At 37.9% G+C, this 22,999-nt stretch overlaps 1 pseudogene; it reads left to right on the top strand.

Annotated features, from left to right (window-relative positions):
* The first annotated feature begins 2,263 nt into the window (after nucleotides 1-2,263).
* On the top strand, nucleotides 2,264-21,991 carry LOC137240364 (DNA-directed RNA polymerase II subunit RPB1-like; annotated as a pseudogene).
* The last annotated feature ends 1,008 nt before the right edge of the window (nucleotides 21,992-22,999 follow it).

Genomic DNA, 22,999 nt, shown 5'->3' with positions numbered 1-22,999 from the left:
ATCTTGGGCTGGAATTTCAATGTAGCGCGGCTTCATTTCTCATCTAAGGAATAAAGGAAGGGAAGAACTGACCCTCAATTATCTAATCGAGGAAGGCGTCAAATATATCAACAGTCCCTTAAGCGTCTTCCCGCCTTTTCCGACAAAAGCATTCATGTGAGACAATATTGGAAGCTCCTTCCGTGTTTTTGTCGTTGATGTAGCGATTTGATGCTGTTGTATTTTACTTGTGCTTTTATTTGTCGGTCTTTAAGTTAATTTGGTAGTTTCTTGTTTTTTTGTTATTGCTGTTTCATCTCACCTCTGTTATAACGTTGAATTACAAGTTGTTGTAGATAAGTAGCAGCGCAAGAAAAGACATAGTTCTGTATAAACAATACTCAACAGAGCAAATGGTATTAAATTTTTTTTTGCTCTCGCTCTACTGCGAATAGCGTTTCGTTTGGGGTTTTTATTCTGCTATTTGCTCCGCTCCAAAATATGACGTAGCTCATAGCAGATAATGAGAAATGCTATTATTTTTTGTGCTACGGCTCTGCCCCATGCTCTCTTCATATTCAGTCCAAAAAAAAAAAAACTCCGTAGAATTATAGCTTTTTCAATCGGTGTAAAAACTTCATAGTATATGCAATTATTAAGTTTCGAACATTCATGCCTCTCGGGAATCTTATCCCGAAACCCGGAGTTCGGAGATGAAATACTGAAACCCAAAATCTCCGGGCGAAAGCCGGAAGGTTAGCAGCTCTATTCGGGAGTAACTGTAGAAAAATTGTTACATAGTTTTTTGCAGGAGTGTATTTCGAATTTTAATATGTCAACAGAACCTACTAATGGATTTTGAGTCACCGATTTGCTGAAAGTTTGGGCAGACCCTTCCAAAAGTATGTCTGCAAATTTTTCAAGCTTATTCTTTTATCCGATATGATAAACAGCCTAGATAGTCTTAAATATGTACAATACGCCTTCACCCCGCAGCCGCGCCGACATTTATGACATGGCGGTGGCGGTATATATCGGTGGGGTATATCTCTACTCAGGGGACAATAAGGACAAAATGGAATAACATATGTTGTTGCTGCCATTGTCGTTAAGGGAGTCTACTATTGGTTGACTGATTAGCGATAAAGACACGCCCGAAGGTTTGATAGCAATGTGCCAGATATTGATCAGGTAGGTTCCAGCAACTATATATATTGTGACGAATATTAGTATCTCTAAGGTTATTAAATAAAGGCACAACAACATTTAAGCTAGCTACATAAACACATCAATCATCATGTACACACAGACACACAAGCAGCAGAGAGATACTCACCAACGCATTTTATCATCAGCTACTACTTCGCTCCCATATACACACGCATATGGTTACTCACTACAAATACACGCGCGTATGGCTGGTGACCAGTTAGAGGATTCTACAAGAAGAAACGTCTAGACATTTGGGCAGAGAGTATAAAAGCAGCAGAAGCTAAGTAGTCCGTAATCAGTTTTATTTATGCACGCTATCAGTTGCGAAGTGAAGTTTAATTGCGAAGTGCTTTTAAAGTAGTCTAATGAAGACCATTTTGTAATACAGTATATTGGAGTATTTTATTCAACAGTAAGTTCGTTACAATTTGTGTTAGAAGAGGAATTGTTGAATAAATTTCGAATACAACTTGGGCATGGCAAAGTTAAGTGAATTAAGGATCCAGCAACTGAAAAAGGAGTTGGAGAACCGTGGATTGAACACAAGCGGCAATAAGATCGAAATTCCAGCACGGCTACGAGAGGTAATGGAGTTGGAAGGATGTGGACGATGATGCCTTTCATCCTGATGGGGACCAGACAAAAACAAAAATTGAAGAGAAACCCGAAACATCGCAGACAGTTACGAGCACAGACTTGTACACGATTTTGGCTGCAATATCTGTTCAAATATCAATAGTGTCATCTCAACTGGCAGAACAGAAGATATACACATATGGCATCACAATTGGAAACACCGGAGGCACGCATTTCAGAAATGTCGTCGCAAATGTCATCTAAACTGGAATCACTGAAGAACCGTATAACATTAAAGATTGAAGCACAATTGGATGAACAGAAAACATACATGGCGTCACAAATTGCAGAACAATTAAAAGAACAAGAGGCACGCATAACATTACAGCTCGAAGAAGAAGAAGAGCGTATCTCAACAAAGCTGGAACCACAGGAAACAAAATTCTCATCGCAGATGGAGGCTTTTAGTGAACGACAAGATAAAATAGAAGCCGAGATGGATGCTTTGAATGATCGGATTCAGGAGTTACAAATGAACCATCCAATCAATTCAGCGTCTACTCTGAAGGTAAAATCCCCAACATTTGATGGTTCTGTTCCTGTCCAGGTATTTAAGCTCCAATTTGAGAAGACATCAGCAGCGAACAACTGGAATGCCGAAGATAAAGTTGCTGCATTGTTCGTGGCTTTAAAAGAACCAGCTGCTGAGACCTTACAGACCATCCCAGAGTACCAACGTAACAGTTATGAAACATTGATGGCTGCTGTAGAACGACGGTATGGGAGCGAACACAGGAAACAGATCTACCATATATAATTGCAAAACCGCTACCAAAAATCTAACGAGACTTTGCAGGAGTTTGCTTCAGACATTAAAAGAGTGGCTCATCTTGCAAATTCGGACGCATCCGTGGAATACACTGAAAGGGTAAAGATTCAGAGTTTTATAAATGGCATACTGGACGTGGAAACGAAGCGAGCCACATACGCAAACCCAAAGCTGACATGTGCTGCAACCGTATCCCAGCGTCGCTTCTGTGTAAGCCAGCTTTCAAAGCACGCCGTGTGGAAGTAGAAAGGCCAGATTGGGTAGACCCAATTTTGGAAGCACTGAGCGGATCACAACAGAAAAATGCTAGAGTTATGAAGTGTTTCAAGTTCGGTAACCCAGGTCACATTGCACGTCATTGCAGCACCGGTCCTGGTAGTTCCAACTTGGCTGGTCGTAAACGCTAAGCTGGAGGAGATACGCAAGAGCGAGTCAGATGTAAAGATCAAGAACTAGCTCCAGCTATTTGCCGCCTTTCAGTGAGTTTCACAGCTCCGGCTCACGCTCAATTCTCACGGGAATGCTCTCCATAATTGAGAGACTTGAGAAGCAGATGTCGTGAAATTTTCGCACACGTGAAATGTGATAGGCAGATGTCGCCGCTGTTTTTCCTTTAACTCATACGGCCAAAGGCTAAGCAGCAACATCTATTTTTGAAAAAGTAGGTATATTAAAGGCCGCGTTGCCAACTTAAAAAGAAATAATTAACAAATTATCTGGCTCACAAATTGAACCAGACTTCTATCTGGATTTATCTGGCTCAAATCGTTGTTGTTGCATTTACATGCAAAATTATTTATCTGGCTCAGGATTTTGCCACCGGATGATAGCTATTGAATGTCCTGTGATATCTGTATCGCAAATCGGAAGGAAATCGAGCAGTCTTACCGTCAGAGGAAATGTGGAATGCAAGGAGCGTGTACTGACTGTAGATACGGGCGCATCTCACTCCTTAATCCGGTCTGAATTGATCAACAGGAGAGTAAAGCCATTACCTGGGGCAAGGTTGCGTATGGTCACTGGCGAGTATAATCAAGTCCAGGGAGAAGCGATATGTGATGTCTTAATTGGAAAAGTCACGACTTTACACAAATTCGTTGTGGCGGAGATTGTTGATGAAGTCATATTGTGAGTGGATTTCTTAGTTAACCATGATAACAAGATCGACATGCAAAGAAGGAATATGCGCTATAAGAACAAGGATGTGCCATTAACTCCAGCTTGGAGAAAGGGTTCAACAATAACCGAGTGCTGGTGGAGGCGATTCGACAAACACCATCAAAGTCAAAGGCAGTAGATCGAGCAAAGGTTGATGGAACGAATGGGCCAAACAAAGCAAAATAAATCATACCTGCGAGTGAAACACTGGCTTTAACGAAACCAAATGGATGCACTAAAACAAAGGAAAGAATGCGAGGGTAGTTTCAAGCCAGGGCACACTACTGTTGTGAAACGTCGGAACGATACTGATTATGCGAAGCCAATCCGTCAAGCGCAAGCTCTACGAAGTATTTCATTGGCCAAACAACAGAGGGTGAGGGAGCGAACAAGGGTAGTGAGTAGTAGGATTAAACACAGGTTTGACAAGAACAACAATTCGGAAGGTTTCTTGGAGGGAGACTTGGTACTGTTATACAACCCTCACTGGCGGAAAGGTGTTCCATCCAAATTTTGGTGCAGTTGGGAAGGCTCGTAAAAAGTTGTTAAGAGGATCAGTGATTCCATCTACCGCATACAAACAATTGGGAAACTACGAAATAGAAGGGTGGTTCAGTTGGAGGCTAGCAGCGGTTGGATCGGGAGATTTGTCTGATTGGGACGATCAGACTTAGGTGGAGGGCAGTGTGATGAATATTACCATCTCTAAGGTTATTAAATAAAGGCACAACAAGATTTAAGCTATAACATTTAAGCTACTTTAGAGCTACATGGACACATTAATCATCATGTACATACAGACATACAAGCAGCAGAGAGATACGCACAAACTCATGTCATCATCAGCTGCTACTGCACATATAGGTACACACGCATATGGTTACACACTAAAAATACACGCGCGTATGGCTGGTAACCAAGTAGGGGATTCTAGAAGAAGAAAGGTCTATACATTTCGGCAGAGAGTATAAAAGCAGCAGAAGCTGAGTAGTCCGTTATCAATTTGATTTAAGCACGCCATCAGTTGCGAAGTTTAATTGCGAAGTACTTTCGAAGTAATCTAATAAAGACCATTTTATAATAAAGAATATTGGAGTGTTTTATCGCTAACCTATACGAACGTAAGCAGAAGATTTGGAATAAGCGGAATTTCACTAAATTCCTTACAATATATGTATACCAAATTTTAGGCCGAGTTTCGCTTCAAATTTGCGTCCTACTCATTTTAATTTTTATTACAAACTAGCAGACCCCTATCTGAATTCATTTTAATAAGCTGTTTCTATCTAACTCTGTCCTCCCCTTTCACTTTTTCCTAATCCTTTCATTCACACCTCCCTCCGCCCTTCTCGCTTCATCTACCTCCATCTTCGTCTCATTCTATCACTTTCTCAGTGTCCTCTCTTTTCTCTTCTCTCAAGTTCTTCTCACTCCTCTTCATCCCTTATTGCCTGTCCCAGAGGGCGGTATGTATTTTTTCCCAGTCCCAGTCTCAGCCCCACGCCGAGCCTCAGTCCGAGTCCTAGTCCTAATCTCAGTCCCAGTCCGTCTCTGGTCTACTTCCCGGAAAAAAGGATCGTAAATACTAATATAGGCAAATTTATATACCAAATTTTTGGAAAATCGAATAGGACGTATGTAAACAGGTTTTTGGGTATTATTAATTCATGTCTTTATTTCGGCTTTGCATGCGTATTTATCAGTTTTCCAGCAACAGCTTTCATTTGATATCAATATTGTATAAACACTGTCTAGGCATTCACGGGCCCACGTTTTGGCCTATAATACCTGGAAAGTAACTTCTATTACTCCTATTTTCAAGAGTGGTAATAAGAGCAATATTGCGAACTACCGCCCAATATCAAAACTTTCCACAATATCGAAACTTTTCGAGATTATAATTAAGGAAAAGATATTGTTTGCGGTAAAAAGTATTATTTGACCCAACCAGCATGGTTTTATGTCCGGTAGGTCGACTGTGACTAATCTTGCTGTTTTTACTGAATATTGTCTCTCTGTCTTTAATAAGAGAGGACAAGTAGATACCATCTACATTGATTTTTCTAAGGCCTTCGATAAAGTTAGCCATAAATTACTACTTTTAAAACTTGCTGATCTGGGATTTCACTCCAATATTCTATCATGGGTGAAGTCTTACCTGGCGGATCGGAGTTGCACTGTTGTTCTCGATGGTGTCAGTTCTCGTTCTTTTACCGCGACCTCTGGTGTTCCTCAAGGAAGTATCCTAGGACCTCTCCTATTCGTAATTTTTATTAATGAAATACGTCATTGCTTCATTTACTCGAATTTTTTGTTTTACGCAGGTGATTTGAGAATTTTTACATCAGTCACAAATCAAGCAGATTCCCTACGGCTGCAGTCAGATTTTGACAGAGTAATAGATTGGTGTAGTAGGAATTGCTTACATTTAAATATTAATAAGTGCTTTCACATTTCATTTTCAAAATCCCGTAATGGTATTAACACCGCGTATTACATCGGTGTTTCTGTTTTGAAAACTGTTGATGAAATATCAGATCTTGGAGTTGTTTTCGATGCTAAATTTCTCTTTCAGAGTCAACTTAACTGTGTTATTGCCAAGTCATATTCAATGCTAGCGTTCATTCGCCGCTTTAGCTCGGATTTCCATGATTCATATACGTTAAAGCTACTATATACATCGCTTGTATGGTGTAAACTGGAATATGCTTTCTTCGTTTGGAGACCATACCACGCTTGTCATATACAGCGACTTGAAATGATCCAGAAAATTTTTTGCGTCTTGGGCTCCGGTCATTACGTTTTCAGGATCCTTTACCATCTTACTACTCTAGATGTCTACTTATAAGACTGAAGTCCCTGGATAGTAGAAGATATATTCTAGCGCTGACATTTATTTATGATTTGATAGGGGGCACGATTGACTCGCCATTTCTTTTGGAGCGTATTTGCTTCAATATACCATCTAAAACACTTCGAAATCATGATATTTTTTATTGGATGATTCGCCTATTGCTAGGGCATTGAAGGAATTCAATCTTCTTACTAATGCCAGGGAAATTGATTTTTCAGTAAATAAATCAAAGTTTAAATTTCTACTAAATGATTTGATATGGTAGATAATATTTAAGCTAATAATTTGTAAATAGTCTGTAAGGATATTCTGATTTGTCCTAGATTTACTTTGAAATAAATAAATAAATAAATAAATATCTCGAGATCCTAGTCACCCAGGGGTATGAAAATTATCCTCTACTAAAGCACTCATCAACAGCTTTCGTTTGTTATCCATGTTCTCTAAACACTTTCTAGGGGTAGCCGGGTCTACGTTTCGGCCTATATCTCGAGACCCTGTACGTCGATCGCAACCAAACCTCCCAACCAAACCACCTAGTGAAGTATACGCAACTTGTGTGAAAGTTTGAACAAAATCGACCGACGCATTTCTTCAAACACCGGCGACCAACTAACACATTTTAGCCTTTCTTTATGTATATATAGATTTTTATTTTTTACACTTCACTATAATATTAAAACGAAATGCAGATATTCGTTGCTTTTGAAATTCGGCTTAAAAATTGCACATGGAACAACTAAAGACTCTCTTGAATTAAAAAAAATGCCTTAGTACCTCTAAATCGCGGGCCCCCTCAGAAACCCCGGGCCTGGAGATAATCCCCCCTATTACGCCCCCCCCCCCCTCTGAACGGCCTGGTGATGTGCTATACTTGATATCGTTCGCTATAATATTTTTTATTGATAAGCACGTTGTTTAATTAAACAGCAACCAATTACACGGAAGTATATCCCACCTGAAAATAAGAGTGCCGCTGCGTATACGTAACATTTTATTATTACGTATAAACATAAAAAAAATTTGCACTATAAACTGAGATATAACCTACCCTATCTCTAAAGTTAGATCAAACTACAAATGGGGTGTAAAACGATTTCAAAATCGGTTCAGTAGTTTTGGAGTCCATCGCGGACAAACAATGTGACACGTGATTTTTGTATATAAAGATTGGTAGGACGGAACCTACCTATTTAATGCGGACTCCGAACGGCATGTGCAAGGCAGACGAGTTTTCACTAAGCAGCTTTGCATTGCAGAAATACACTCGTAGTGATTGTCAAACACTGCCGAGAGGCGACCTCGTTTAGAAACATTTTCCTCTAATTAAAGAAACTTGTTTTTAAATTTTGACGTTGCTTTGCCCGGGCCGTGAATCCAGAATCGTCGGTGTGGAGCAATCACACCACGGCGGCCGCACAGTAACTAGCGACAAAAATAACCTACATGGGGACGATGTGATATGACCACGTTCAAGTTTCTAGGTTCAGTTTCGTCATTTACGCAGCTGACGACGAGTTGAAATTTCCACAATCGGTAGACCCTGAAAAGACGCTCATGACGCTGTAACTTGACATTCCCAATTCCGAAAGTTGTACTGTATATTATTTATGCTTATGCGAAGGCAGTACGTAGCACCCATGCAAGAGCATAGATTTATGTAAGTTTACGAAGTGCGGCCACATTATCACGCGTTATATTAAATCGAAACACATCTTTTTATATGCCCTCAAAGAATTCTTCTTTTCAATTGAATTCGTATCCAAAAAGCAATCATAGCTGATACATACATAAGTACGTGTATGTATCAATGTGGATGAATGAAGAAACTGTTATTCGCTTCAATCAATTATTGACAGAACGCAGAAAAGAATGCAACGCCATTACCGCAGTCTTTTCTCCTGCCATTTTCCCAACGAATATGGCACCTTTATACTCATCAATGAATGAATTGAAAGCATAACTATTGAGGAAAACGTCATACATATGAACATTCACCATAAAGCCCACAAAGATTCTTCTATATCTACCTCTGCAGTTTATTTAACCATTCAAGCATGATTATTGGCGCATGTGCGAATTTATTGTGAATCTTTAGACACGCAGACAAAGACCAGGCCTATATAGCTTCTGAGTATTGAAACTGTCAAATGTAAAAGGTTCGCATTAAAACGAAAAAACTGAAAGCCGTGGTATGAACGAGTTCTTGCTGTAATAAAATGCGTGAGAATTTTTCAATTTTCAACCCACCTGCACTCAGCTAAACTTAATTACACGTATGTATGGTTTTGATGGCGTACTTTAATAAACTTTCAATTCACTCAGCAATTTTGCGTTGCATGTTTTCCTTTCACTTTGCAGTTTCTCGTTTCATCTGCGTCAGATAAATCCTTCTACTTTGTAATCATTATCATTGGCTTTCCGCTCTGTCGCTCCTTGATTTGTTAGGCCGTTTTCCTTTTTAAATAATTTTATGTGGCGCATAACTCTCACTCGGTTATATTTTTATGGGTATATTATATTAGTGGCTGATAGCGTTTTGGGGTTAGTTGAAAATACTTTAGTGCTAGAAAATATGAGGTGCGATTGCGTATTAGACTGGAGCAATAGCCACACGAAATAAAAAAGGTGCAGAAATGGTCACGCACTTTTTTATTTCTTCTTGCAATCCATGCAAATAAAGGTCAAATTGAGTTTTTACTTAATTTTTATTATTTGACATCCTATTTTGTTGAGTATACGCCTTTTACGTCCTTTTAAAATCTGTACTCATTTAATCATTGTCATTCTTTCATAATTTGGTAAGCCAAGAAGCCTTTCTAAAGGAGCTGCAACTGGTTTAGCAGACCAAACTATACGTAAACGATTTCAGAGTTCAAATGGACTTTAGAAGGAAACATAGAACTTCTCACGATCAAAATTGTGATAAATCAAAATTCAACAGCCAAGTTGCAATTAAAACATGTAAAAAAGTCTAAGTTCAGGTGAAACTTGTATACCCAGCTGTGTGCTCTCACATATGCATACATACATTAAGGACACATATGAAGAGAAATGTAGCGAGCATTAAATACAACTTAAACATAGGCAGACCGGCGGCCACCGTGGTGTGATAGTGGCGTGCTCCGCCTACCACACCGTATGCCCTGGGTTCGCACCCCGGGCAAAGCAACATCAAAATTTTACATATAAGGTTTTAAATTAGAAGAAAATTTTTCTAAGCGGGGTCGCCCCTCGGCAGTGTTTAGCAAGCGCTCCGGGTGTATTTCTGCCATGAAAAGATCTCAGTGAAAACTCATCTGCCTTGCAGATGCCGTTCGGAGTCGCCATAAAACATGTAGGTCCCGTCCGGCTAATTTGTAGGGAAAATCAAGAGGAGCACGACGCAAATTGGAAGAGAAGCTCGGCCTTAGATCTCTTCGGAGGTTATCGCGCCTTAAATTTTTTTTAAATTTATTCTGATACTTTCTATTACAACCCAGTCTAATGCGGATCCGAGTGTTCAATACATATCTATATAAATGCATATATATACAAGTGTCGATTCCTTCCTTACATTGAAAACATCACAAACCTTAACATTTTTTTCACGCTTTCTATCTCTGAAAAGGAATCAAAAAGTATTAAAATTGAACTACTTTCGAACAATAGAGAAATATTATATACAATTTGTTCCTTTTCTATATCCCCATAAGTTGATTTGAAAGGAGCGATAAAAATTTGTGTGCCTGCGCACATATGATATATGATCCATATGATTTAACTTAAAGCACAAAGTTACGATCTGGCCAGTTATGTTTTATATTATGAACTCGAAACTATGATGACAACTAACAAAAGTTTACCTATACTAAATATTTCGAAAAATTGTGACGGTTCAATAACTATCTAAGCTTAGGTGGTTCGGGGGACAAGTAGATAATTGATAGCTGATAACAGAGCTGGAGAGTTTAGTACTACGATCATGTTTTAGTTACGATTACTGTAATTGTAGTCCCCTCCTCTAAAAGACCACGATTCTAGCAATTGTAATCATAGTTTTTTATTAAAACTATAGAAAGTCTGTAAATTTGCGACACAGATTCTTCTAAAAACTATCTAATATACATCAACATTTTCCTCATTATTATAAAAATTTATATTATAATGGGAAGAAAAATTGTCTTTGCATTTGCGAAAAAGCCCTATAATGTATATGGGGTATTCCACCCCATTTCGACCAATTTTGAACCCGACCCCTTTAGAATTGGCTGAAAGTTTTTCTTCTTTTTCTAGTTTATGAAAGACGTTTTTCAGAATTTTTTCAAATTTTTTCATCCAACTCAAAAAAAGTTATGAATTTTTAAAAAAACACCGTTTTTGTTTTCAAAATGCTATAAATTTTTCAAAAATTGACCGTTTTGGCTCTTTTTTTTTTAAATTTGTTTTTAAATGTACTTGTCGGAAAAACTACAAAAAAATTTTAAAGTTTTTTTTCCAATAAAAAAAAAAAAAAAAAAAAATCGGCCCACTCCGGGATTAGTGGGGATGATTGCAGAATTGATTGAAGATTTTTATGAGAAAAAAAAAAATGGCGAAATTCGAAAAATCTCGAAAAATTGAAAAATTACAAAAAAAAAAACTTTAAAATTTTTTTGTATTTTTTCCGAAAAGTACATTTAAAAACAAATTTAAAAAAAAAAGATCCCAAACGGTCAATTTTTGAAAAAGTTATAGCTTTTTGAAAACAAAAAATTCATAACTTTTTTTGAGTTGGATGAAAAAATTTGAAAAACTTCTGAAAAAACGTCTTTCGTAAGATAGAAAAAGAAGAAAAACTTTCAGCCAATTGTAAAGGGGTCGGGTTCACATATATTTGAGAAAGTTTTTTTTAAATGTTTATTTCATATGCACTGGCAGCCACGACCGCACGAGCTTAAACGTATTTTGCTTACCTGCTGCTTAGAAGTACAATGATAAAGTATATAGTAAGAGCATTCCATGGAAAATCAAAAACTTTTGCCGATTTTCGAATTGATCTCCTCAACGCTAGTATATTCGAAATATATCACAATATAAAATTAATGTCAGCTTGCGAAAAAAAGTTGGTTAAGGTATAAAAATGAAAAAATTAGTACGATTGTGTCGTACAAACCGTGGAATGCTCCAGTAACAATTATTGTCAAGAGCAGCGGGTGGGACATTATTATCTTCGATGGGTGCTTAAATGCTGCCTCCGTTTGAGAGGACATAGAAGACTTCCTTCTAAAATCCAAGCACGCTCTAAACCAGCGGTCCTCATTTAGTGAAGTAATTATTAGCGCTACTTCACACGTATTATTATTCTCTTTCGTCTTTAGTTGTCGTTGAACAAGCAAAATAGCAACATCGCATTTGCGAAAAGATATTTTGCAAACAAACGCTCATGCGCAGAATGTTTTCATGGTTTAATGCTAACAATTTATAGAACATAACAATAATAAAGTAGTATTTGTATGTCATATTTACGAATTACTTTTTGTGTGTTAACAAACATGCGTGCATACGTCCTACCTCATTGATTTTTCATCAACATCTAAACCACTACCAATAAGTTGATTTTAGTTTTACTCACACAGCCACAGTTTTCAAATTGGAGACCACTGCTCTAAGGGCCGGTTCCACCAACTCGACTTAACTTAGTTAATTCATATTTTTTAATTTTTCTGTTTCACCACCAATGCTTAGCTAAGTCACAAATTAGCCTACCTGTCAGCTGGCTCATTCTCGACTTTCAACAGTGTTGGTTTAGTACAAATTTTGAGTCGAATTAAATGGCAGTATTGATACTTATTTCATTATGCAAATATAGCAACCCCGCTATTGTGACATCTGCAATTTCTCTGAAGTGGCTTATTTGTGTTCTCGGTGGAAAATTTGTGAAAAGTTTAATGGATCTTCGAGATTCTGGTGAAAGTGATTGCGATTTTGAAGCTCTGCAGGTAATCGTGCTTCGACGAAACAGACTGACTTTTTTCATTATTATGAAGATGTTGACTTTCGCGAACGATTTCGTATGTGAAAAGATGCTGCTTGGTTTGTTTTCTCTTTAATAAAAGACAAGGTTTATCTTGGAGCACGATAAGTTTACATCATATTTTACAAATGTTGCCCTAAATTACTTCTTCGTTTACAGTAATAACGCAATGCAGCCACATCAAATGTTTTTCATCGCACTCCGGTTCTATGCTTCAGGACATTTCCAGCAAATTGTGGCAGACCTTTCCGGAGTTTCAAAAAAACCATTAAGATTTTACGTTGTGTATGCTTTTATTCCTCCAAAATGTTAGTATCACCACAAAATCCCAAAATCAAAGATTTTGTAATGAAATCAGAAGGACAGCCGCGAAAGCGTCTGGCGTATGTATACGAAGATATGGATATGGCAAAAGATGGACAACAATCCGATCCGACTAAAAAGCAAGGACATGGTGGTTGTGGTCATTATCAACCCTCCCTTAGACGTAGTAGTTTAGAGTTAACTGCTGAATGGAAGCATTTGAATGAAGATTCACAGGTAATTATTGATAGTTTAATAATTACGCGTTTTTGTTTTACTATTTTACTTATCTACATTAGGAGAAGAAAATCATGGTTAGTGCAGAGCGCGTATGGGAAATTTTAAAACACATTACAGATGAATAATGTTTCATACTTGGTATGGATCCAAAATATGCACGCCCTGATTGGATTTTGGAGGGGCCCTATATTTAGTTTCTTTAAAAAATTTAATTTTCACCTTAGTTATATTTTACAACACAATTTGTCTGGTCTCATGCCCAATTTAGTATTTTGTTGACGATACCAATCTCGGTTGCGAGTGGCGAGCGTAGCTTTTCGAAACTGAAATTTATCAAAACGTGCTTGCGTTCGGCCATGACTCAAGAAAGGCTTGTCGGTTTGGCATTGCTATCAATAGAGCAGGAAGTTTCTCAAAAATTAGATTTAAGTAAAATTATATCAATTTTCTCCGAGTTGATGGCGCGGAAAATGTAGTTTTAGTAAACTCTAAAATAATTAAAAATACTGTTACGAATATTAGCAAAACTGAGGAGTGCTGCCATCTCCAGGCCGATGCTAAGCAGTGACGTGAATTCACATCAATAATTCAATCATTATGTATCTACATAAACGAATCAATAATTGCGTCTACACATATGTACACATTCCGACGAGCAACATTTACATACAAGGCAGCGAGAGATGAGATGTCACACACCGATGAATTTACTTATACGCTTATGTGTGTGCGGGAGACTGTAAACTACAAACACATGCATATATCTTATCTGAGTGGTCACAAGAGAGGGCAATAATTTGTGCACGTAGTTGTGGCTGGCCATTTTGTAGCCGAAACAACTAGTAACTTCTGGAAATCGAAGAGCCTAGAAGTATGCAGCGTAAACTATAAAAGCGGTACAGGCGAGTAAGAAGGAATTCAGTTTGATTTGAGTTGTCAAGCAGTTTGATTAACACGATATCTAGCGAGCAATAGCAGTATTATTTTGAATAGTGGAGTTTCATTTGAGCTATCAGTTTGATTATTAAGCTATTCGTTGCACAGTTTGAGTGTTATTGTGAAGCATTTTAATAAAGGCCATTTTTCCATTATTCAATATTGGAGTTATTTATTCAACAGTTTTGTGATTCGAACTTAGCAGAGGATTGCAAATAAGAGGATTTGCAGTAAATTCGTTACAATTGATGTCAGAAGAGGAATTGTTGAATAAATTCCGAAGATTGGGAATACAACTTGGACATGGCAAAGTTCAGTGAATTGAAGATCCAGCAACTGAAAAAGGAGTTGGAGAACCGTGGATTAAATACAACCGGCAATAAGATCGAACTTCAAGCACGGCTACGAGAGGTAATGGAGTCGCAAGGAATTGATGTGGACGAGTTTGTCTTTTATCCTGATGGGGATGAAACAACAACAAAAATTGAAGAGAAAAACGAAACATCGCAGACAGTTACGAGCACAGACTTGAACATGATATTGGCTGCAATATCTGCACAAACATCGACAGTAGCATCAATGTCGTCGCAACTGGCATCTCAACTAGAAGAACAGAAAAAGTATATGTCATCTCAACTAGAAGAACAGAAAACGTATATGTCATCACAGATGGAATCCCAAGAGACACGAATAACCTCGAAGATTGAAGCACAGGAAACACAAATTTCTTCACAACTTGAAGAACAGAAGACGTATATGGTATCCCAACTGGAATCGCAGGAAACCCGTATAACATCACAATTGGAAGAACAGAAGACACATTTGGCATCTCAACTGGAAGCGCAAGAGGCACGTATATCTGAAATGTCGGCACAAATTTCGGAACAGGTATCATCGCAGCTCTTTTTGAAACTGGAAGAGCAGGATGCAAAAATTATACAACTCGAGGGCAAAATTGATGCCGAAATAGAAGCGTTAAAAGGTCGTATGGAGCAGTTACAACTAAACCGCCCAGCTGTTTCAGCGAGTAATCCAAAGGTAAAGACACCATCCTTTGACGGTTCTGTTCCTTTTCAGGTCTTTAAGCTACAGTTTGAGAAGACCGCAGCAGTGAACCAATGGAATGCTGAAGATAAAGTTGCAGCTCTGTTCGTGGCACTGAAAGGGCCTGCCGCGGAAATCTTACAGACCATCCCAGAGTACGAGCGGAACCACTACGAAACATTGATGAGCGCTTTAGAGAGACGTTACGGAAGCGACCATAGGAAACAGATATTCCAAATTGAGTTGCAAAACCGCTACCAAAAAGCAAATGAGACATTGCAGGAGTTTGCTTCAGATATTGAAAGATTGTCTCATCTTGCAAATGCAGACGCACCCGTGGAATACACTGAAAGGTTAAAAATCCAGAGCTTCATAAATGGCATACGAGATGTGGAAACGAAGCGAATCCAAAACTAACGTTTGCTGAAACGGTATCGCATGCACTGACTCAGGAAACAGCCTCACTTTTGAGTAAGCCAGCGTACAAAGCTCATCGCGTGGAAGTGGAAAAGCCAGACTGGGTAGACGCAATTTTGGAAGTATTGAAGGGTACGCAGCAGAAGAATAATGATGCAGTCAAATGCTTTAAGTGTGGAAAGCCAGGGTATATTGCGCGTTATTGCAAAACCAACCCTAACAGTTCCAACAATGTGGGTGGCCGTAAGCGCAAAGCTGGCGGAAATGAGCAAGAGCGTGTCGAATGTAAAGAACGAAAACTTGCCCCGGCTGTTGAATGTCCTGTGATATCTGTGTCGCAAATCGGAAGGAAATCAAGCAGTCTTACCGTCAGAGGGAATGTGGATGGTAAAGAGCGTGTGCTGACTGTAGATATGGGGGCATCTCATTCCTTGATTCGATCTGATTTGGTCTACAGGAGAGTAAAGGCATTACCTGGAGCAAGGTTGCGTACGGTAACAGGCGAATATAATCAAGTCCAAGGCGAAGTGGTATGTGAGGTATTAATTGGAAAAGTCATGGTTCTACACAAATTCGTTGTGGCGGAGATCGTTGATGAAGTCATATTAGGAGTGGACTTCTTGGTTGACCATGACGTCAGGATCGATATGCGGAGGAAAATTATGCGCTATAAGAACCAGGACATACCACTTAACTTTAGTTTGGAAAAAGGGTTCAGCAGTAATCGGGTACTGGTGGAAAAGACTCGACAAAGACCACGAAAGTCAAATGCAAAGGTTGATAGATCGAATGGGCCAAATAAATCAAAATCAAAAGTACCTGCGAGAGAAACACTGGCATTGACAAAACCTAAAAGACGCAGGAAAACGAAGCAACGAATTTCCGAGAAAGAATGCGAGGGTAGTTTCAAGCCGGAGCGCACTACTCTTGTGAAATGTGGGAACGATACCGATTATGCAAAGCAAATCCGTCCAGCGCAAGCTCTACGAAGTGGTTCATTGACCAAACAACAGAGTGTGAAGGAACAGCCCAGGGTAATGAGTTGTAAGATGAAACACTGGCATGACAAGAACTCTAATTCGGAAGGTTTCTTAGCGGGAGATTTGGTACTGTTAAACAACCCTCACCGGCGGAAAGGTGTTCCAGCCAAATTTCGGTGCAGTTGGGAAGGCCCGTAGAAAGTTGTGAAGAAGATCAGTGATACCATCTACCGCATACAAACCACTGGGAAACCACGGATTAGAAGAGTGGTACATTTGGAGATGCTAGCGGCGTTTAGATTGGGAGATTTGTCTGATCGGGACGATCAGACTTAGGTGGAGGACAGTGTTACGAATATTAGCAAAACTGAGGAGTGTTGCCATCTCCAGGCCGATGCTAAGCAGTGACGTGAATTCACATCAATAATTCAATCATTATGTATCTACATAAACGAATCAATAATTGCGTCTACACATATGTACACATTCCGACGAGCAACATTTACATACAAGGCAGCGAGAGATGAGATGTCACACACCGATGAATTTACTTATACGCTTATGTGTGTGCGGGAGACTGTAAACTACAAACACATGCATATATCTTATCTGAGTGGTCACAAGAGAGGGAAATAATTTGTGCACGTAGTTGTGGCTGGCGATTTTGTAGCCGAAACAACTAGTAACTTCTGGAAATCGAAGAGCCTAGAAGTATGCAGCGTAAACTATAAAAGCGGTGCAGGCGAGTAAGAAGGAATTCAGTTTGATTTGAGTTGTCAAGCAGTTTGATTAACACGATATCTAGCGAGCAATAGCAGTATTATTTTGAATAGTGGAGTTTCATTTGAGCTATCAGTTTGGTTATTAAGCTATTCGTTGCACAGTTTGAGTGTTATTGTGAAGCATTTTAATAAAGGCCATTTTTCCATTATTCAATATTGGAGTTATTTATTCAACAGTTTTGTGATTCGAACTTAGCAGAGGATTGCAAATAAGAGGATTTGCAGTAAATTCGTTACAATACTTTTGTGTGTTATATTTTCGTTCTTTTGTTGAAAAAAAATATATATTTAATATGCAAAAGAAATATTTTTTTGTTTTATTCACACTAAATTTGAATTTAATATTTCTGATGCCTAATTTTCTGATCTCCAATTTCTTTCATAAATACGGGAGAAAGGGGCCGCAAATAATAACTCGCCTAGGGCCCCAAATTCTCTTAAGCCGGCCCTGCCCGTACCGCCACTTGCAGTGCGCTGTTGTTATGTTTGGTGCCGCAAAGAATCAAGACGATTTGACATATAAACTTGCCGATATTACTAAAGCAAATAATGAGTTAAAAAAGAATGAAGGCACTGGCGCAGATGCGCATATTATACACGAAAACATAAAAATTTTACAATTTCATGTAGCAACTTTAGCTGACAACGATATGCCCGGTATGCCGCATGCTATGCAAAAATCTGGAAAACCACTTAAATCGATTAAAGCATGTTTGAAGGGTAAAGAAGGGCGTACAAGTGGTAATTTCATGGGTAAACGTGCTGATTTATCAGCACGTACTCTCATAACACCAGATCCAAATTTACGTATCGATCAAGTTGGTGTGCCACGTTCAATTGCACAAAGTTTAACATTTCCAGAATTGGTTACACCATTCAATATCGATCTCATGCAAGAGTTAGTGCGTCGTGGTAGTTCTCAATATCCTGGCGCTAAATATATTCTGTGTGATAATGGTGAACGTATAGATTTACGTTTCCATCCTAGAACTTCAGATTTGCATTTACAATGTGGCTATAAAGTCGAAAGACATTTACGTGATGATGATTTAGTTATTTTCAATCGCCAACCTACACTACATAAAATGATTATGATGGGGCATCGTGTCAAAGTGCTGCCATGGTCAACATTCCGGATGAATTTGTCATGCACATCACCATATAATGCTGACTTTGATGGTGATGAAATGAATTTGCATGTGCCACAATCTACGGAGACGCGTGCTGAGGTGGAGAATACACATATAACACCTAGGCAAATTATTACTCCACAGCTTATTATTTTAATTATTTCTTTATATGAATTTGAAAAAAATATAAATCATCTAAATTATAGGCAGGACACTCTAACAGCTGTACGTAAAATGACAAAACGTGATGCATTTATTACACGTGAACGAATGATGAATTTACTTATGTTCTTACCCACATGGGATGGTAAAGTACCACAACCATGCATTTTAAAGCCACGTCCTCTATGGACAGGCAAACAATTGTTCTCATTGATTATTCCCGGCAATGTAAATATGATACGTAAATATTCGACACATCCAGATGATGAAGATGATGGTCGATATAAATGGATTTCACCTGGTGATACCAATATAATGGTAGAACATGGAGAAATAATTATGGACATTTTGTATAAAAAGACGCTGGGTACTTCGGCAGGTTCCTTGCTGCATATCGTTTTCCTGGAATTGGGTCATGAAATTGCTGGCCGTTTCTACGGTAATATTCAGACTGTAATTAACAATTAATTAACAATTAATTGTTATTGGAAGGTCACAGTATCGGTATTGGTGATACAATTGCTGACCCTCAAACTTATAATGAAATTCAGATGCCAATTAAGAAATCCAAAAATGATGTCATAAACGTTATTCAAAAAGCGCACAATATGGAGATGGAACCAACACCTGGTGCGTTAAATCTCTTGCAATAAATTTTTTTTATCTCTTAAACTTATTTGCTCACTAAGGGGGCGTGCATGTCAGAGATGCGATAAGCGATAAGAGCGTCGATCAGAGCAGCGACAAGAGCATAGCGTCGAGCTTTAGTTTTGTGTGGTGTATATAACAGATCTGCGATAAGAGCGTTAGTTGCATTTGCAATTTAAGTTTTGAAAAGTGAACAGCTATAATATTTATATTAATGAGTGATTCAGAGGAAGAAAATATGTTGTTGCTGACGCCTACTGCTGAATATTATAATCTACATAATACTGTAAGGGAAAGACGTCAGTTTTCGGCGCATCCTATAAACCAAGCAAGACTAGAAATCGGAGAATTTCACCATTTCTATAGTAGTTTGAGACAGGATCCAAAAAAATTTTTCGAATATATGAGAATGGCAAGCGATACATTCGATTATTTTCTGTCTCAAATTTCGGATCGACTACACATTATTTGGCATAACTGGCATAACAGGCCAATCTTGCAAGAGGAGCGATTGATGCTTACAATAAGGTACGTATGAATAATTTTATTGGAGAAAAATTAACAAATTCATTTATTAATTAAATCAATTAAATTGATATTTTAAGCAAAAATTTTACAATAAAAAATATGAAAACATATTATTACACTTACTTGTTGTATTTAATTGTTTGGATATCTGTTGCTACAATTTATCCAAAATCAACCTGTTGTAGTGATTTGGATCTTTTTGATCCCAAATTGCAGGTTTTAAAAATACTGCACTTATAAAATCTTCTGTGTCTATCATAGATAATAGCGAAGAAATTACTGACCTACAATTTCTACGCTCTTATCGATGATAGCGAGCGAAGAGTGAGTTAGCGCGCTGCTCCGACATGCATACTTCTATTAAAATACATGCATTCATTTTCTACGCTTCGCTCTTATCAACGCTCGTATCGCTTATCGCATCTCTGACATGCACACACCCTTACTGGTAATACTTTGCCTCAAACTTTCGAAAATCAAGTAAATCGTATGCTAAACGAAGCTCGTGACAAAACTGGTGGTCCTGCTAAGAAATCGCTTACTGAATATAATAATTTAAAGGCTATGGTGGTGTCGGGTTCTAAAGGTTCCAATATTAATATCTCACAAGTTATTGCTTGTGTGGGTCAACAGAGCGTTGAGGGTAAACGTATATCACATGGTTTTCGAAAACGTACTTTGCTACATTTCATTAAAGACGATTACGGTCCGGAGTTAAGTGGTTTCGTAGAAAATTCATACCTTGCCGGTTTGACGGCATCAGAGTTCTATTTTCACGCTATGCTGCTGTAAAAACTGCTGAAACTGGTTACATCCAACGTCGTTTAATTAAGACAATGGAGTCTGTTATGGTTAACTATGGTGGCACAGTACGCAACTCTGTAGGTCAATTGATGCAGTTGCGTTATGGCGAAGATGGTTTGGCTGGTGAAACAGTAGAATTTCAAAACCTACCTACCGTTAAGCTATCGAATAACGCATTCGAAAAAAGATTCAAATTTGATTGGTCAAATGAACGTTATATGCGTAAAGTTTTTACAGATGATGTTATAAAAGAGTTGAGCGAAAGCGGTAATTCATTGCCCGAATTGGAAATTGCATGGGATCAATTGTGTCGCGATCGTGAAGCGCTGCATGAAATTTTCCCCAATGGTGATTCGAAGAAAAAGCACATTGTTTACTTTTTAATTAAGCAAAAGCTTATGTTATAACTTATTTTAATTGAGTAGGTCGTATTATCTTTCATAACAAACACATGCCATCCGATCTGTCACCTTTGCGCGTTATTAATGGCGTACGTGATTTATTACAACGTTGTGTTATTGTGGTCGGTAATGATCGTTTGTCAAAACAGGCTAATGAGAATGCTACGCTATTGTTTCAATATTTAGTACGTTCGACGCTCTACACGAAATATGTAGCAGAAGAGTTTCGTTTATCGACTGAAGCGTTTGAATGGTTGATTGGAGAGATTGAAACACGCTTTCAGCAAGCACAAGCAAATCCTGGTGAAATGGTGGGCGCTTTAGCTGCACAGAGTTTGGGTGAACCTGCTACACAGGTGCGTAATTATGGTGTGTTGATAAATTTCTGTCTTATTTTTTTTTTCTTATTTATATTGTAGATGACACTCAAAACTTTCCATTTTGCTGGTGTATCATGGAAGAACGTAACATCGGGTATACCTCGTCTAAAGGAAATCATTAGTATTTCCAAAAAACCAAAGGCTCCCTCACTAATTGTTTTTCTCTCAGGCGGTGCTGCACGAGATGCTGAGAAAGCAAAGAGTGTGCTGTGCCGTTTGGAACACACCACATTGCGTAAAGTAACAGCCAACACAGCCATTTTCTATGATCCCGATCCGCAGCGTACTGTGATTTCAGAGGATCAATAATTCGTTAATGTTTATTATGAAATGCCTGATTTTGATCCAACACGCATTTCACCATGGCTATTATGTATTGAATTGGATCGTAAACGTATGACAGATAAGAAACTAACCATGGAACAAATTGCTGAAAAGATTAATGCTGGTTTTGGAGATGATTTGAATTGTATTTTCAATGATGATAATGCAGATAAATGAGTACTTCGCATACGTATTATGAACAATGAAGAAACGAAGTTCCAAGATGAAGATGAGGCCGTCGATAAAATGGAGGATGATGTGTTTTTGCGTTGTATTGAAGCAAATATGCTTTCAGACCATACATGTTAAATTCCAATTAGAATTAGCAATTGATGCAATTGGTTTATATTCTCTAATTTATTAAACAATTAGAAATAGTTCACCTAATTCCCATTAGATAATTGAAATTTTTTTCTAATGGTAAATCTAATTGCAATTAGTTGCCATTAGCAAAAAAATTGGGTTACCTTTACAATTAGAAATCTAATTGACTTCTGCTAATGCAATTAGATATGCAATTAGATATTCAATTAGCTCGAATTAGAATCAATTATTTATATTTATTTACATCATTATTCGTCCACTTCTATAATTCTTTGAAAAAAATTTATTTTTATCAAAATAATTGATTCTAATTCGAGCTAATTGAATATCTAATTGCATTAGCAGAAGTCAATTAGATTTCTAATTGTAAAGGTAACCCAATTTTATTTGCTAATTGCAACTAATTACAATTAGATTTACCATTAGAAAAAAAATTTCAATTATCTAATGGGAATTAGTTGAACTATTTCTAATTGTTTAATGAATTAGAGAATTTCGCAAATAAAGGTTATTTAGCAATCATTAGCATTATCTAATCATTACTTAACATCTATGTTTCAGACGTGACACTTCAGTGTATAGAGGCAATTGGTAACAATACCAAATTTTGCAACACAATCAACTGGATATTCATCATCCACCAAGTGTGCTCGAAGATGATGTGCCCGTGAGAAACGTTTGTTACAAATACCACAGCTATAGATTGTATGAGATTAAAAAGAAAGTTTTAGGAAGTAGCTACCCAATCGTCCGGAAATAGTTTTATTAAAATAAAGCAAAAAAGGAAAAAAATTGCAGTTTTCTCACTAAAATCCATGTGGAATCTAGGTATGAAAATAAGAGTTGTGCCCTATTTTGTTAGCTCACTGCAACAAATTTGCCACTAACTGGCCAAGACTTTTGAGACCGTTTTAGACGACAGCTAACAATTTTCAATCTTCTCGTATATTTAAATGCAGTCTGGATCTTAATCAAAAATATATGCCATCTCTT

Source organism: Eurosta solidaginis, chromosome 1, assembly GCF_040869045.1.
Source record: "Eurosta solidaginis isolate ZX-2024a chromosome 1, ASM4086904v1, whole genome shotgun sequence".
NCBI classification, from domain to species: domain Eukaryota; kingdom Metazoa; phylum Arthropoda; class Insecta; order Diptera; family Tephritidae; genus Eurosta; species Eurosta solidaginis.
This window is presented reverse-complemented; position numbering and strand designations above follow the sequence as displayed.